General features: G+C 36.3%; 1 protein-coding gene across 2 annotated transcripts in view; it reads left to right on the forward strand.

Annotated features, from left to right (window-relative positions):
* The window catches only part of aig1 (androgen-induced 1 (H. sapiens)), a 54,299-nt gene that overhangs the window by 32,056 nt on the left and 5,165 nt on the right, over positions 1 to 17,078 (forward strand). The gene's annotated exons all lie outside the window — the stretch shown is intronic.

A 17,078-nucleotide genomic window follows, 5' to 3' on the forward strand; every position in this document is an offset into this window, starting at 1 on the left:
GTCTTTGTCGTTAAGCCTCACCATTGGTTGAATTCGATATACACATTAATATACACTTACCCCTGGAGGCGTCCCCAAAGTGTCACCGCAGTGACGTAGCGCTAGTTCCCTCGAAAGGGAACTGTAACAATTTATCTTAAAACGTAACACAATTCAACCTTGCTTTCACTTGAAATGTGTCCCCACATTTAGTCCTTGAATATGAGGATATTGGACTTGGAATTTGAAGTTAACTAAGGTGCGGGAACCCCGAAGTTTGCATTTTCACTGTAAATGGCCATCCAAAACACAAAAAAAGTTTCCCCATTTTTGGCTGAAAATGTTAACGTGTAAACAGCCCCTAAATTTGCCAAGTCCTTTCAAGTCACACATTCAACAGATTGTTTCCTTTAAACCCCAAAGCTTGTAATATATATATATTTTGCTATAGTATGTTTCTCATGAGATACTCCCAGCAACGTCAGTGTCTCAGAGCTATAAACTCTATTAAAGTTGGTGTCTAGACTGTGATGGGTGGCTGTTTCCTGAGCTCTGCCTGAATGGCTTGGATGATTTCTTGAATACCTTCAAAGCTTGTGTCAGAAAGAAAACCTTCTGGTGATGACATGAGAACCAAAGAGCAGTGACTCTTACAAGCAAACTAAAAGACCCTATATTCAGCCAAAATATATTCATCCACGCATGTGCGTATCATTGGTGTAACCAGGGAGGTTTCAGCTGACAGAAAATGTGATTCTACGTGGTCCAAACTGGTTTTTACATGGCGCAAAGGAAACAGATGTGTTTTTTCGCAAAGACCAAGAGACAGATTGGGTTTGCACAGAATGACCTCAAAGTCTTAAACAACTAATTCAAAGAGGAGAAAAACAACTGTTTTTAATGATATTGATTCTCCACGGGGAAATAATCCTTCCCCGGTTTGAAGTCTTCTGTGTTGAGCTATTTCCTTTGGTTTTTCGCAAGTGCTAGGGGATTACTTTGAAAAGATCAATAATTGCAGGTCCATTTTTCTGGACGTTAATATTTCACTATAGCGGTGTACAATGTCTAGCTCGCGTCAGTGATTAAGTTGCCATGTTAAGCCTGGAAAAGTTACTAGGTGAATGTCTTCCATCCAAACCCCATCATTAAAACGAGCACATAGCTGGACCACTAGCTCATCCTTAACAACTGGGAAAATATTTACCCATCTCAACCCACTGAAAGATTCGTCGCTTGCATATTTTTAACAAAGTTGGCAAAGTTGCATTTCAGAGGGACTGCAAAACTATTCTCTCTAACTCTAAAATTCCTGGAGTGTTTTTGACAGTAGGGCGACTCCTGCTTTTAATTTGCACATAGGAACATCTGTGTTCGCACCAGTTTTGATATAGCAGACGGCTGGTGAGGTGCAATTAACGGCGCATAATGAGTTTGTGAAATCTCACACAAAATGTAGTTGTTTATTTTACGCTGACCCTGTCTTGTGCAAAACTGAAGAGCACACACCAAAAGAAATTTTTTTACTGTTTATAAGTTGCTTAGGAGATTTTAATGAAGTACTCGTTGTGTTTCGTTCAAGTATCAACTCTGTCTCAGTTGTTTCTCCTAAATTGCTTTGGATAAATAGAATGAGTCAGTTGTTGAAATACATTAAGAGTATGAAGCTAAAAAAAAATTATGTAGATTTTAACTAAACAACAATTTTTGGATTTTGGATGTCAAATAATTTTAAATACCTTAACAAAATGCAACAGACACGGCAAAAGATTATACTTAACTTTATGTATGTGCACAATACATAAAAAACAGAACTTGTTCTTCCTCACACAGAGGGTTCTAAAATTTCTGACATAGAAGAAAAAAACGAACAAAACATTTTATTAATTTAATATGATTAACTGTTTTTTCAGCTATGGACCCAATGGCTTAACCCATTATTGTATTGTTTTAATTAAATTTTAGGTGATTTAGTCTACAAATGCAATCAAATACAATTTTATTAATTTAAATTATTATTATTATTATTATTGAATGAATGATTGATTTTATTTGTTAAACACATGGAGGAAACTTAAAAAAAAACATTATGAACTGAAGAATTTTAATGACGTTGTTATAAAACTATTTGACAGAGTATTAACACTTAATGACATTTTAATGACAAATTATATTTGAAGAGTTTGGTTCCAAAACGCAATAAATCCATTTTGACAAATTTCGGTAAAAACGCGTTTTCTATACCAAGAAAGTAACAAGATGAAAAACACTATTTTCTGTTACAAACTTTCACATGGCATCTTTAGGTTATAATAACATTAAAAATTCAAATCCATAACTTGATTTTCAAAGATTTATTATAAAAACGGATTATTTTTCCACAAAATGCAGTAAATCCATGACAAGTTTTTTTTTCAAAATTCTATAAATCTATATAATCAATGTTTAAATGTGCATTCATCTTTGCCTTTTAATATTTATTTAGTTGAACAGTTGTACACACTGATAAAAAAATAAACATTAGTGGCATTAATCAAAACACTTACTGTCATTGCTGTGGTTATACTTGACGTCGTCGCTTAACTTTTTTGACAGCGATCAGCTGTAAATTGTTTCGGTCCTGCTCGATTTTCATTGACTTTGAGTAAGATAATGTAAAGTTTTTCATAAGATCCCCTGGAGTCAATGTGTTAGCATGACAGAGCTTGATGCTGTCGGGAGAACAAGCGATCATCTCCCGAGTGCCTCTCGCGTAAATTATTAGATGTTGATGGCTTACGTTTCTTTCCCGTCACAGAAAACCACAGGTTTATCAATGCTAAGTATTATTTTGTTTTTGTTTGTTTGTTGATCACGAAGTACAAAGTAGATGAGGAAAACTAGGACTCTGTGTACTCAACGCGCCGCCATTGTTTGTTTACATGGTGTGGAATCTTAAACTGTAATTTTATTAAGCAGATTTATTGCATTCTGTAGAAAAGGAGGAGTGGCGTTTATTGCGTTTTGGGAAAAAGGGAGAAAAGATGACAGAATAACACGGCGGATATTGGATTTCACGTAAAATTAAGAATTTACTTTTAAGTACTGACCTGATATAATACTGATTTTGGCAGTAACTCATTTTTTCAAAAATGGCATTTATTGCGTTTTGGAACCAAACTCTTCATTTGCACCACTGTAGTTGAGGTCAAGAAAAATATTTATGATGCTCTTATAAAACTATGACAGAGTATTAACACTTAAATGACATTTTAATGGCAAATTGAATGACACAAATTTATTTTAAGTTGTATTTCTTACCACATTGGCAAATTTGTTTGCTTGTTTTAAGCACAAATTCACTTCAAGTTTATATTTCAATTTTTGTATTGAAAATGCATCTTGAATTAAGATTTTTTTAGATATTTATATTAAAAACAAGACAAAAATACTAAATAAGAAAGTCTTTATTTCCAGCGGTTAAGTGTCATATTTTCTCGGGTGAAGTGGAGATAAATATACACTATAAAAAGTAAAAGTTGGATCAACTTAAAAAATTACTCCAAATGGTAACAGGGATAAATAAAGTACTTGTAAGAAAAAAATCCATATTTAAAACTTTACAAATGAAAATAACTAGCTTCCGCCATAAAATAATGAAATTAGAAATATGTCTCGCCCTCCTGTAAAGTAAATAAATTGTGACTTACGCCCCTCTGGTTCTCACCCCTCGATATGTAACTTTATTAATTGACTTTTTTTTGCAGACTTAGATCTCTTCTGAAACGCTAATAGAGACATTTCTAAGATCTCTGTGTCTTTCGAAATACTGCATATGAAATGCTGGAGACAAGCAAATTTGCTCTCCATTTTCGCTGTCTTGGAGAAACAACTGATATATTAAAGAAATGTGTGACACTCAAACAGCATCAATCTGAAGTGCTGCCCTTTCTTTGTAACTAACTAGTCAATCTCTCGCTAGAGTGGGTGTGTCCATTTACCGTCCTGTTTAAACAGTCCTCTGTGCCGTTTGGTTAAAGGGGATTTTCCACCGACACTCCAGGCACACTGGCCAAAACCACAAGACCATGAGAGCTTCTCTGTCCTGGTGGTCAGACAATAAGAGCTGCCATGTTAAATTAAGACAGGGTCCCACAAACACAAGCTAAAATAAAACACGTCTGGATCATATTTAAGCTCGCCTTGCATGGAAAAAAATGCAGCGTCAGGCTAAATCTACAGATATGTATGCAGCTGAGCGTGGACCTAAACTGCCTATGTGGTGGTGGCTGTTTGCGGCGCAGGGAGAGAAGAAATGCAGTCCGGGTGGTGTTTAGTGGAGACTTTGCAGCTGCCAATGGCAAAAGAGGTAAGAGGTCATGTGAGTCCCTGTTGACTGGGAGCCGTAGGGAGTATATTACAACCGACCTGGGAGGCTTAGACAAGGAAAGGCGACACCTGACCTTGGTAGCACTCTCTCTCTGTCACACTAAACCCTTGGTGAGCTTTCTATCGGGCGGCCCTGGACCGAGTTAGCACTTATATCTCCTGTTCGGATTCCATGGAGCTCTGTGGCTTTGACAGATGAGGGGAGCTGAGCTCTCATATAGAGGCAAACACAACCAGTGCCCTAAACCTAACGCAATGACTGGCATGTAACTATATACATAACACTAAACGAGCTGCAGTATTGCACGTATTTAAATGACATATCATTATTCAACGAACATTATATACAATGCACAGTCAGAGATTTTAATATGAACTTATGAGCTATACTGTGCACAATATTTTTGTAACTCTATACTTTTGCTGTATGTCAACAACATCTAAGGAAACCCAAGAAGAAACCTCAAAGGTGATGTCTATATTAAGCATTACTGAGGACTCCATTAAGTCCCCTGTGTTCTGAAAGATCAACCACCGAGCTATAATATTTTCCTCTGGGATGTCCTCAGTTCAAGGTCAGAGTTGCAGAAAACAGACAGATGATAATGTGACAGTAACTAAGGCCACAAATTGTTGGGTTAAATCCAAACCTCAAAACTTAGCTGGGGCATCCAACATGCTCTGACTGCATTGTGGGAGGATTTAAACGGCTGCTTAACACCAAAGATATAAGATATACAAGAGTAAGCACTCCTATTACTATGAATGTGGACAATGCAACGCTGAACATAGCTGTTCTGGCTACACAAATCCCGCCTTCTAGTTGAAAGAACCAATCATCAATCGATAAAGACTTAATGTCATGATCATGGCCAGATGGAATCTGCTTATTTGGAAAAATCTGCAGAACAATTTAAATGTTTTAAAAAGATATGGTAACACTTTACTTAAAGGGGTGTTCATAAGACTGACATGACACCTTCAAAATCATGACATGACACGTGTCATGAACATGAAGGATATTTTTTGCACGCTTATGACAACTGTCATTAAGTTTCATTCATTCAATCAAAGATGACATTGTTTGTTAAGACAACTTGACATTAACCAATACATCATAACTTGTCATGACAACTTGACTTACCAAGACAACATAACTGACCACTTTTTACCAGTGATGCAAATTGAATTTGTCATTGAAATGTCATTAAGTTTTAACACTGTGTCATATAGTTTTATAAAAGCATCATGAATATTTTTCTTGACCTCAACTACAGTGGTACAAATATAATTTGTCATTAAAATGTGATTAAATGTTAATACTCTGTTATATAGTTTTATAACAGCATCATGAATATTTTTCTTGACCTCAGCTACAGTGGTACAAATATAATTTGTCATTAAAATGTCATTAAGTGTTAATACTCTGTCATATAGTTTTATAACAGCATCATGAATATTTTTCTTGACCTCAGCTACAGTGGTACAAATATAATTTGTCATTAAAATGTCATTAAGTGTTAATACTCTGTCATATAGTTTTATAACAGCATCATGAATATTTTTCTTGACCTCAACTACAGTGGTACAAATATAATTTGTCATTAAAATGTCATTAAGTGTTAATACTCTGTCATATAGTTTTATAACAGCATCATGAATATTTTTCTTGACCTCAACTACAGTGGTACAAATTGAATTTGTCATTGAAATTTCATTAAGTGTTAATACTGTGTCATATAGTTTTATAAAAGCATCATGAATATTTTTCTTGACCTCAACTACAGTGGTACAAATTGAATTTGTCATTGAAATTTCATTAAGTGTTAATACTGTGTCATATAGTTTTATAAAAGCATCATGAATATTTTTCTTGACCTCAACTACAGTGGTACAAATGTAATTTGTCATTAAAATGTCATTAAGTGTTAATACTCTGTCATATAGTTTTATAACAGCATCATCAATATTTTTCTTGACCTCAACTACAGTGGTACAAATATAATTTGTCATTAAAATGTCATTAAGTGTTAATACTCTGTCATATAGTTTTATAACAGCATCATGAATATTTTTCTTGACCTCAACTACAGTGGTACAAATTGAATTTGTCATTGAAATTTCATTAAGTGTTAATACTGTGTCATATAGTTTTATAAAAGCATCATGAATATTTTTCTTGACCTCAACTACAGTGGTACAAATGTAATTTGTCATTAAAATGTCATTAAGTGTTAATACTCTGTCATATAGTTTTATAACAGCATCATGAATATTCTTCAGTTTATAATGTTTTTTAAGTTTCCTCCAGGTGTTTAAGAAATGAAATTAATTATCCAATAATAATAATAATTAATACAATTATATTTTATTACATTTGGAGACAGATTCACCTCAAATTATATGAAAACAGTACAATAATGGGTTAAGCCATGCAGCAAACTATATTTCTGGAAGAACTGATTAAATTAATTTTCCTTCTATGTCATAAAATTTCAGTACCCTCTGGGTAAGGAAGAAAAAGTTCTGTTAGTTTTCAGTTTTTAATGTATTGTGCACATACATAAAGTTAAGATATTAGAGAATTTAATTACTTTTTCAAGGCTTACAATAAAAATTAATACACCAAACCAATCAGTTCTCTGAATGAAACTGGACCAACATTAACCAGATAATGTGCATGTCAAGATATAATTATATTTTGTATAGAATAATTATAATAACATATATTATTGTTTATATATTAAGCTTGTGTTAATATGTTCTCATTATGCATTTAGCACGTATTAAGACATTTTCATAAATTTTTAAAAGCAATTTTAAATTTAAATTAAACATAACAAGAGCATTCGTCTTGTAAATAATGATCATGTGCTGAGTGCAAACAGAGTCAAGTGAGATTTCCTCCGCTGTACGTTTTATTTCATCTGAAATATCAAATAGTCATTATAAACGGTCACAGCAAACAGCACATGCAAGGTTTATGTACTGCTTGTCAGTGACTGTTCACAAACACGCACTGGATATGTGTGCCTGTTGTCAATGATGGCTATTGCTCACACACACGCTTAAGCGCGGGGTATGTGTGCTTGTCAATGACAGGCATTAAATCTGGGCATGGATTTCGTATGGGCCTGGTCATGATTTATGTCAATAATGCAACATTTTCTTATAACACGAGTCATGCACAAAGAATCCAAAAATCATTGTGATATAGGTCAGAAGAAAAGTCAAGCCGTATAAATTTAAAGGCGGGGTGCATGATTTAAAAAAAAGGGAGTCATGCCGAGTACCAAACACACTTGAAGCCAATCAGCAGTAAGGGGCGTGTCCACCAACCGGCATCGTTGCCTGGGTTGCGTATGTGTGGGGCGGGTCTATCAAAAGAAGATCCAGATTCTATTGGGTTAGGGGCGTGTTTGTTTAGCTGATTTCAAAAGTATTTGTTATTGGTACAAAAATGTACGATATGTGAAAAATAATGTTTTTTGAACCAGGCGAACACATTGTATTATACAATATACACAAAATAACATAGTTTTTAGCAAGGAAATAGGTGCTCTTTAATAAAAAGAGAACTTTTTGGAATAATGTTGCCCCCCTTGATGTGTTTCATATTAAAATACTGTTGGCTGTCTTTGCCGTCATCTCCATGTATACTGAATGTGGTAGCGCTAGTCACAATACCGGTATGCAGCTTCAGGCCCACGCCAATCTCTGCACAAGTGCTTACGGCCACAGTCTTTAAGGATCAGTCTGAAAAGCTTAAGAGTCATTGGCGAGGAACATGAGGGGGTTTTGAAAGCGGGCCATTAATGAGTACCCCTCGCTGCGATTTGAAAGATGGAATGTATGTGGGTGAGCATGCACCATTGAGAACACTTTAAAGTTTGACGCGTGCTGAAACATATCTCCGGATCTCCAGAGGCATGTTGTCTTTTCTGCAGAGGTTTGGCATTATAGCAATTAAACCATAATCACCATAATGAACAGAGCAACTGCCTATTATCCTAGTGCCAACTTTGAGTCCCTGACAGTAGCTAGTGGGAATAGATGAAAAGGTTTACTCAAATCTCTCAGACTTGTCACAAACATGTTTCGTAAATATTTGAGAGAACTAGATGAAGGAAAAATCATTAGGGTGAACTAGACAGAGGCCAACACGTGTACGCACACGAAGAATGGCGAACACACAACTGTTTAGAGATAAATAATGGAGATTATGAGTCAAAAGATATGGTAAATATTCAACTTTTTTTTGACTAGCCTAACATCATTTTTCATTTACATACCTTTACATACAATCCATTCAGTCTTTACATTTTATCAGTTCATGCAATCTCTAGGAATCTGGCTTTCTTAGTGTTGGTGACAGCATGCTCTACCTGTTCAGCTACAGTAAAGCTTAATCTTCGCTGTTTGTTGACTTAATGTTGTTGTTGTAGTTGCTATTATATGGAATAAAATAACTCTTTGGTAAAGCCCTAAGCAAATGCTTTGTCGTCAGCATGGTAATCTTTTAAAGAAATGCTTTAACCATTAATAACTCTCTACACCATAACCAATTTCCTCTAGTGTAAAAATTTGCTGTAATTATGCGGCTGGTTGCCAGTAACTTACTGTAGAAGATAAATAGCCCTATTTTAACGATCTAAGCACGGCGCATGGTCTAAATGGGCGTGTCCGATTCCACTTTTGCAAATTTAACAACAGGAAAAATGGTTTGTGCGCCGAGCGCATGGTCGAAAGGGGTTGTACATATTTTCATAATGAGTAATGGGTGTGTTTTGGGCGTAACTTGCAATAAACCAATGAGAGTCTCAGCTCTCATCCCCTTTAAAAGCCAGTTGCGCTGGCGCTGTGCGTAATCCCTATTTAGATGATGGACCTTGTAAACTGAAAAACTAAGTGGAGGAAGAAGACCACCAGTTTAAGAAAAATATTAAAAATGTGTTGTTTTCATTTTTTTTTTTTTATTAAAACCTTTAAAAGCCTTTTCTTTCAGTCATAGAAGTACAAATAGCAGGCTTTGAATGGCTGTAAATGTATTGATATCCTACATAATCAATGTAATCTCATAAAATAATTTGCAAATATGCAAGAAAAGGTTTGTAATTTAAAAATACAAACAAGAGATTGTTTTTACAAACATTTACAAACGTGCGGAGAGCCGAAGCGTTTCAGCACTAGAACAGCGCCATGGGATTTTTTTTACAAAGTATACTTAAAATGTTTCTCATCTCACCATATCCACAAATAAAAGCAAAGCATTTATTAACTTACCAGGCTACAGGTGAAGCAGCTCTTTGTGCCTTCTAACGTCTCATAATTATTCCTCATTTATGTCCAAGAGACTCAGTAATAATCTTTTACATTCAATCCTTTAATCTTTCATATTTAAAAGTGTTTTTGTGCTGCTGCGCATTGATGTACCTTGTGATAAGCAAACCCGCGTTGTCTTCCCGTTTATAGGCGCATATTACTAATGCGCTCTTTAAATAACAAAAAACATATTGCGCCACTGACTTTAGACTTTAGAGCAGGTTTTTGTTGGCCAAAAGCGTAGTCTATTTTAGTTGCCTCAAAATAGCATCGCGCCAACAATGCGCCTGAACACACCTCGTTTTCAGACCAGAACACCCATGGGCGCAAAAGGGGGCGCAAATGCATTTGCTATTTAAACAACGTGGCGCTAAACATGAAAATGATAATTGCACAGGGTGGAAAAGACACTTGCGTCGCGCATTGCGCTGCATTGCGCCGGGTGTAAGATAGAGCCCAAAGACTGAAAATGTTTCATGTTCATTTAACTTTGAACAACTGTTGCTAGTAAATAACATAAATGTAAAATCTACAGTATGTTACTGGCAGCTAGTTTTCAGTAATACCCAGTAATACTGTAATTTCTACACAAAAAAAAATTACAGTGCAGCTGTTTGCCTGTAGATTTAATTTTATGTTATTTACTGGCAACAGTTTGTTTAAAGTTAAATGAACAAATAAACATTCTGAGAATCATCAACCTTTTCTTTTTTTAGATGTTTGTTCCCAGAATGCTTTGCATGAGGGTGTTATTTTAGTTTTATTTGTAAAGGTATCTCAGGAGACAGGAAGTAAAGCAAACATTGGATTTGAAGGTGCCTTGATGCCTTCCTGCCCTGAAATGCAGCCTCCGAAGGCATTTTATAGAGTGCCGCAGGGATGATGTATTTTTGTAGGCCAATTCGGAAGTTAGCAGCATACTGGTTTCCTCGCCAAAAAGCCCATTCATTTTTCCCATAGATTTTTGGATTATCGCCAGAAATAAGCTCTGTGTTTAACAAATGTTTTCCCTGCTGAAAAAAAACATGCTGGTCCATGCTGGTTTCGTTCTGGTTTAGCTGGTGGTCACAAAACACAACATGATGGTATGTCCAGCATGGGATGCTGGTGCTGGTATGCTTATGACCATGCTGGTTGTGCATATGTTGTGTTTTTGGTGACCACCAGCTAAACCAGCACCAAAACACAACATGTGCTGGTCTTGCTGGTATGCTGGTTTTTCTACTAACCTTAAGAGAAACTTCTCCATGGTCTCTCGACATCAACGTCATCACATCAAGCTTCCAATAACTCTTTCAAACTTATATAAAACACATTTAAAAACATGTTCCCTGATAAGAAAATACTCTGTGGATGAATCTTTGTTGGGAATTGTGCCATTGTGGAGTTGTTTTCAAGATCCTCATGCGTGATGATGTTTAAAGTCCCTGACAAAGTCTGTAGTCCCATCTTAGTAAAAAACACTTGTTAGCAACCGCCCTTTAACTCTTTCACTGCCATTGACGAGACATCTCGTCAATTAAGAGAAAACGCTTCCCCGCCAATGACGAGATTTTCCGTCTTTCCGCAATACCGCTATTATCCACCAGGTGGCGCACTTCTGCAACTTATACAACTAACACAGTCTCACCCCATTTTTAATTACGCAAAATTAAACAGTGTACGCGAAATTAAACAGTGTACGCGAAATTAAACAGTTGTCACCTGGCGTTGGGGTTAGAAGCAGTTGTCACCTGGCGTTGGGGTTAGAGTTAGGTTTGGGTAGGGATGTCATTATGTAAATCTAACCCTAAACCGACGCGCAAATGGTAATAAAATAGGAAAGAGAATGCAACGGACGTAATAGTATTGAAGTCCCCAGTTCGTCAAAAAATGACGCGAAAGGTATACCCTTCACGTCAACATATGACGAATGGTCAAGTGTCGTCAAATATTGACGAAATGGGGTGAGACTGGGTTGATACAACCCGGAAGTAGCGCCTCGCGTGAAAGTGAAAGAACTCTTTTTATGTTTTAAAGATCGCTCTGCATCTGATCTCTATCAAAAGTCCTTTGCAAAAATGGAATTATCTCAGCTTTTTGCTCAAAATTTGGTGTTTTTGAAGAAACCTACCCATGTTTGAGAACTAATGAAGGTAGGAGGAAACGTTTTTTTTTGTTTGAAAGATGTTCTTTCATCTGATATATTGTTTGTTTATATATTTAAAGAAGAACATTTTCTGGAAGGCAACTTTTTTTTAAAAATGCTGGTGGGGAAAGAGTTAAAAGACACCGTTAAAGCTTTAAAAGGTGGGGTATTGGTACTGGTGTGTTTTACGTCGTAGAATAAAACTTGAAAATGTCTTTAGCTTATGCTAACCCAAGATTTTATTTAGGGAGTTAAAAAAGGGCATTAAAGAAACATTAACTTTGGAAAGATGAAAACGAAAGTGCTAAATGCTAAAATGCTAACCCGCTTCCGGGTTTTGCCTACAAAAATATGTCATTCCACTCTGTAGCTTTTGGATCCAGCCCAAGTTAGTAGAAAATAAAATTTTCTAGAAGTCGCCATGAATAAAAATGAAAAACTGTTATTTGTTTGGAATATTGTGTTTTTTTTTTACAAATTACTTATCTGTGGGCTTCATTATTTTTGAAAAATTAAAGTGCCCTCATAATCTTTAATCAAAAATGCAAAAAAATCTCCTCCCCTCCTCAAAACGATCTCTCTTTACTTCCGGTCATATGGTCCAAGAGAAGATCGCTGGGATTAGCAATTAGCAACACGGCCCAACTTCGAAGATCCAGTCAGATCTCGATGGACAAATTCAAATCCAGCCCTGCCTTATTTCATTTCAGAAGCCGGTTTCACTCGGATATACGTCAACACAGGGAAAATTAGGCAATCAATACTTCCGTTTCATGGCGACTTTAAGAAATTAAACGGTGTGTATTATTATGTTTTCATTAAAGGATTAATCCTGTGACGTGCCAGCGCGACCTCACGCAATATGTATTCATGTCAAGAGGTCACGGATGACATATGTGAAACTCCGCCCCAGTGTTTACAAGTGTGGAGAAAGAGGACCGTTCCAACATTGTTGTATGTCAACTGATACTAATTAATGTCTTTGTGTCAGTTTATTGTTTAAAATGGTCCGCAAATGTGCGTTTTATATATGTAACATGTGACCTTTCCATTGCCTTACGCAATTACGTGAGGTTGCGCAGGTGCGTCACAGGACCGGAGGAAGACGAGAATTTTTTCTTGTCAAAAATGACAATCGTTTAACTAGATAAGACCCTTATAACTGGTTTGGGATCGTTTAGAGTTCTTTAAAACTGCAATTTTAAACTGCATTAAAACTGTTACGTGTTGGGGTCCATTAAAGTTCATTAAAATTAGAAAAAAAACATAATCCTCAAAAAAACAAAATTTCTTCTCGACTGAACAAAGAAAGACATCAACATTTTGGATGACATGGTGGTGAGTAAATTATCTGGATTTTTTTTTAGAAAATGGACTAATCCTTTAAGTAAACTGGACCAAGGGGTTTAAATCCATTTAAGCCACTTGACTGAATAAAAACATCAAGTGCCAAAGAGTTACTATTTCAAGTATTAAGTTTAAAATGTCAGTTTACCATAATGGATTTGTATTTGAACGAGAAGTCTGCTACACTGATGTTAAATCCAAATGAATTGTTTTAATAAAGTGAACTGTGTCGAAAATCTTTTTCCGGTGCACTGGGTGCATTAACAGCTCAAAAGCTCTGTCATCATTTACTCATCCTCATTCCGTACCAATTTGACTTTATTTCTTCAACGGAACTCAAAAGGAAACCAAATGGGGACTCCGGCTGACAGTCACATTGTTGGTGTTCCACAGAAGATAAAAAATCATATTGGTTTGGAACAACTTGAGGGTGAAAAAATTACGACAGAACAGAAAAACATCTTTAGATGCATGCTTTAATAAGAATGTATTAACTCAATGGACATTTTGCATTAGTGAACTATTTGATTTAAATTGCTACCAAGAACAATTGTTAATACAGTTTATGGATTTAGTATTTCTATTTGTACAGTATATGGTGCTCTTAATAGTACTAATGATTAGAATCAGAGATGATTGTATGCTGTTTTATTAACAATGGTTACATAGTATAACATCCTGGATGTTATAATCATTGACTCATAACTGGTAACCAAAACACCAGCTATGGTTTGGCTCACAACACAATGACACTTATGGAGCTTGCACATGCAAACTGCACGGTTTATTTAAAATAGCTGCTTTCTCGCTGACTGTACATCTTACTTCCGACACCGGTCAAAAACGATGATAAACTTCCCCACCTCAGATCTGTTGAGACCTGCCTGCGTTATCAGACATCCAAGATTTAACACACAAGAGACCTAAATGGCCGGGTTGAAAAGCCCAATAAATATGCTCTGTGTTTTATTTAGTGTGGAAACATGATTGTGTGCTGCGAAGGGGGTTTAAATTAAAAGCTGACATCTCCGTGCGGTGGCATGTTCAAAGCGTATCTGATTATCGTCATGTAATTTCGGTAAGGCTCATAAGTCTTTCTTTTCTACAGCAGTTATGAGGTCAAATGAGGCAAAAACAGTAGGGCTTTGATATGTAAGATGAGTGCCATCTGGTGACTAGTGGGGGAATGGGCGTGCAATGTTGAGAGTCCCATTTGAGTTGCATAACTATGCCATCCTACTGTAGGGCATTTGGATATGTGGGGCGAATGTAAATGTTTCCAGGAAAAACTATTTACTATTGTAAATAATATACAACACTATACGGTGTTATAGTTCATTTGAATACATGCACGTTGCATTTGTGGTGGTGGGAAGTTACAGAATTGTTGGACTAAAGTTTTTTTTTATTATAGTGCCAGGTTTGATTCCCGTAAATCCCGTATTATGCACTCCCTACCCTTGCCCATCCATAGCCACGCCTCTGCCCGTAATAGCTAGTGCCCATAAAAGTACCCACTGAATGCCTGTTTACAATTCTTAGCATTCACTAATGTCAAAGTAAACCTGAATTTTGTAATTTGAGCACCGTTAGCATCACCAACTGGAATTTCAAAGTGTGTTATTTATAACCGTCTTTTCATATTAAAGCTGCAGAAGGCAAGGGGATTTTAAAGGGAAAGTTCACCCAAAAATGAAAGTTCTGTCAACATTTTCTCATCCTCATGTTGTTCAAAGATATTTTGATAAATGATGGTAAGCACACAGCTGATTGTAACCATTGACTTCTATAGTAGGTTGGGTACCGTTTCTCAAAATATCTTCTTTTGTGTTCATCAGAAAAAAGAAATTCATACAGGTTTACAACAACATGAGGATCAGAAAATGATGACAGAATTTTCATTTTTGGTTGAACTATCCCTTTGACATTGCAGAACCATAGCTTCAAAGTTTGATGAGCCATAAATGTTTTCTCACACATGAGGCACATGATATCATTGATATTACATCATTTAAGTCTCATAAAATAAAGCACTTGTTCGGCTCCCAGTTTAAATAACCATAAACCAAGTTTATGACACTATCTGACTCTTTATGTGTTTGTATTGGCTTGTATACCGATGGTAATAGTTAAAATGATCATAGCTCACGCATAACATTACTCCCATAATTAAATAGCAGAAGAAGCCTCAGAAACATCATTTCAAGCCCGCCCAAACTTGGCTCGCCCGGTGTGCTTTCCAACAGCTTCAATCCACACGCAGTTTCCCTCTCACGTCTTATTAAATCAATAATTTTGGTTGTGTAACCTTTCGATTTTTGGTTAAAATGCAGGTGTTCAATTACATTTACATGTAGGCATTTGAAAGATGCTTTTACTACAGGGCATTCAGGTATAGATTTTTGGTTCCAGTTGGCGAGTTGAGCGATTCAACAAAGGGTACTTACATTTTCACTAATATAAAATTATGGTGGTTGCTAAATTGGAAAATGCTGCATAACTCAATTCACTGTTGTGTGTGCAGCGTGCTTGACTTAAAAAACGACACATAAACCATCTGCTAAGGAAAACATCTGTGACTGTCACAACAGTTTTCTTTTTTAAGAACTCAATACTCACATTAAACTACCTAAGATGTAAGGAATCTTAGTTAGTAGAAAACATCTTCATGTTTTTGTGACAGGTGCAGTTGTCGATTGTCTGCTTGTTTTGTACATGATGCCACGATGACCGACTCTGTTTGTTATAAATATCCAACAAAAAGCATTGTTAAAGGTGCAGTGTGTAAATTTTAGCAGCATCTAGTGGTGAGGTTGCGAATTGCAGCCAACGGCTCAGTCCACTGCTCACCCCTCGCTTTTGAAACGCACAGAGAAGCTACGGTAGCCGCCACCGGAAAAACATCTCATCGTTGGAGAGTTTTTCTGTTAAAGGTGCAGTGCGTAATTTTTAGAAGGATCTCTTGACAGAAATGCTAAATAATATACCAAACGATATTATTAGTGGTGTATAAAGACCTTTCATAATAAACCGTTATGTTTGTATTACCTTAGAATGAGCCGTTTTTATCTACATACACCCCTTACGGGTCCCCTTACGTGGAAGTCGCGATTTTGTGCCGCCATGTTTCTACAGAAGCCCTAACAGAGCCCTAATTTGTCTCCAACAATGAGATGTTTTTCTGGAGGCGGCTGCTGTAGCTTCTCTGTGCGTTGCAAAAGCGAGGGGTGAGCAGTGGACTGAGCCATTGGCTGCAATTCGCAACCTCACCAGTAAATGCCGCTAAAATTTACACACTGCACCTTTAAGGGCTTCTGTAGAAACATGGCGGCACAAAATGGCGACTTCCACGTAAGGGGACCCTCGGTGTATGTAGATAAAAACATCTCATTGTAGGGTAATAAAAATATAACGGTTTATTATGAAAGGTCTTTTTACACCACTAATAATATAGTTTTGTATATTATTTTGCATTTCTGTCAAAAGATCCTTCTAAAAATTACACACTGCGCCTTTAAAAGAATAAATCAAAATAATGCAAAATACATAAAGTTGGTAAGCAATATTTATGTTAAACATTTTTAGTACATAAAACACAAAATAATATATAAGCATGACTGATAAAAATACGGGCAGCAGGTCAGAATGCTAAGCATACATGAGGGAATGCATGTAGATATATTTACAATCTGGTATCATTTAAGACCTGTCTGCAAGGACATTAGACTAACAAATGAGGTGATCGCAACTGGAGACAGATACTGTGGGTATAAGAGTTACGACCTATCAATCCACAGCAAAACCACAATTAGACAGTTCGCAAACAGAGCACGCTTGACATACGCAGGAATTTGGCTTTGCGACAGTCACTTGCCTGAAATGCTGATGATAGCTGGGTTTTATCATCTGCAGAGTGATTTGTAAAGCTAACTGC

This window comes from Paramisgurnus dabryanus, chromosome 12 (assembly GCF_030506205.2).
Source record: "Paramisgurnus dabryanus chromosome 12, PD_genome_1.1, whole genome shotgun sequence".
NCBI lineage: Eukaryota > Metazoa > Chordata > Actinopteri > Cypriniformes > Cobitidae > Paramisgurnus > Paramisgurnus dabryanus.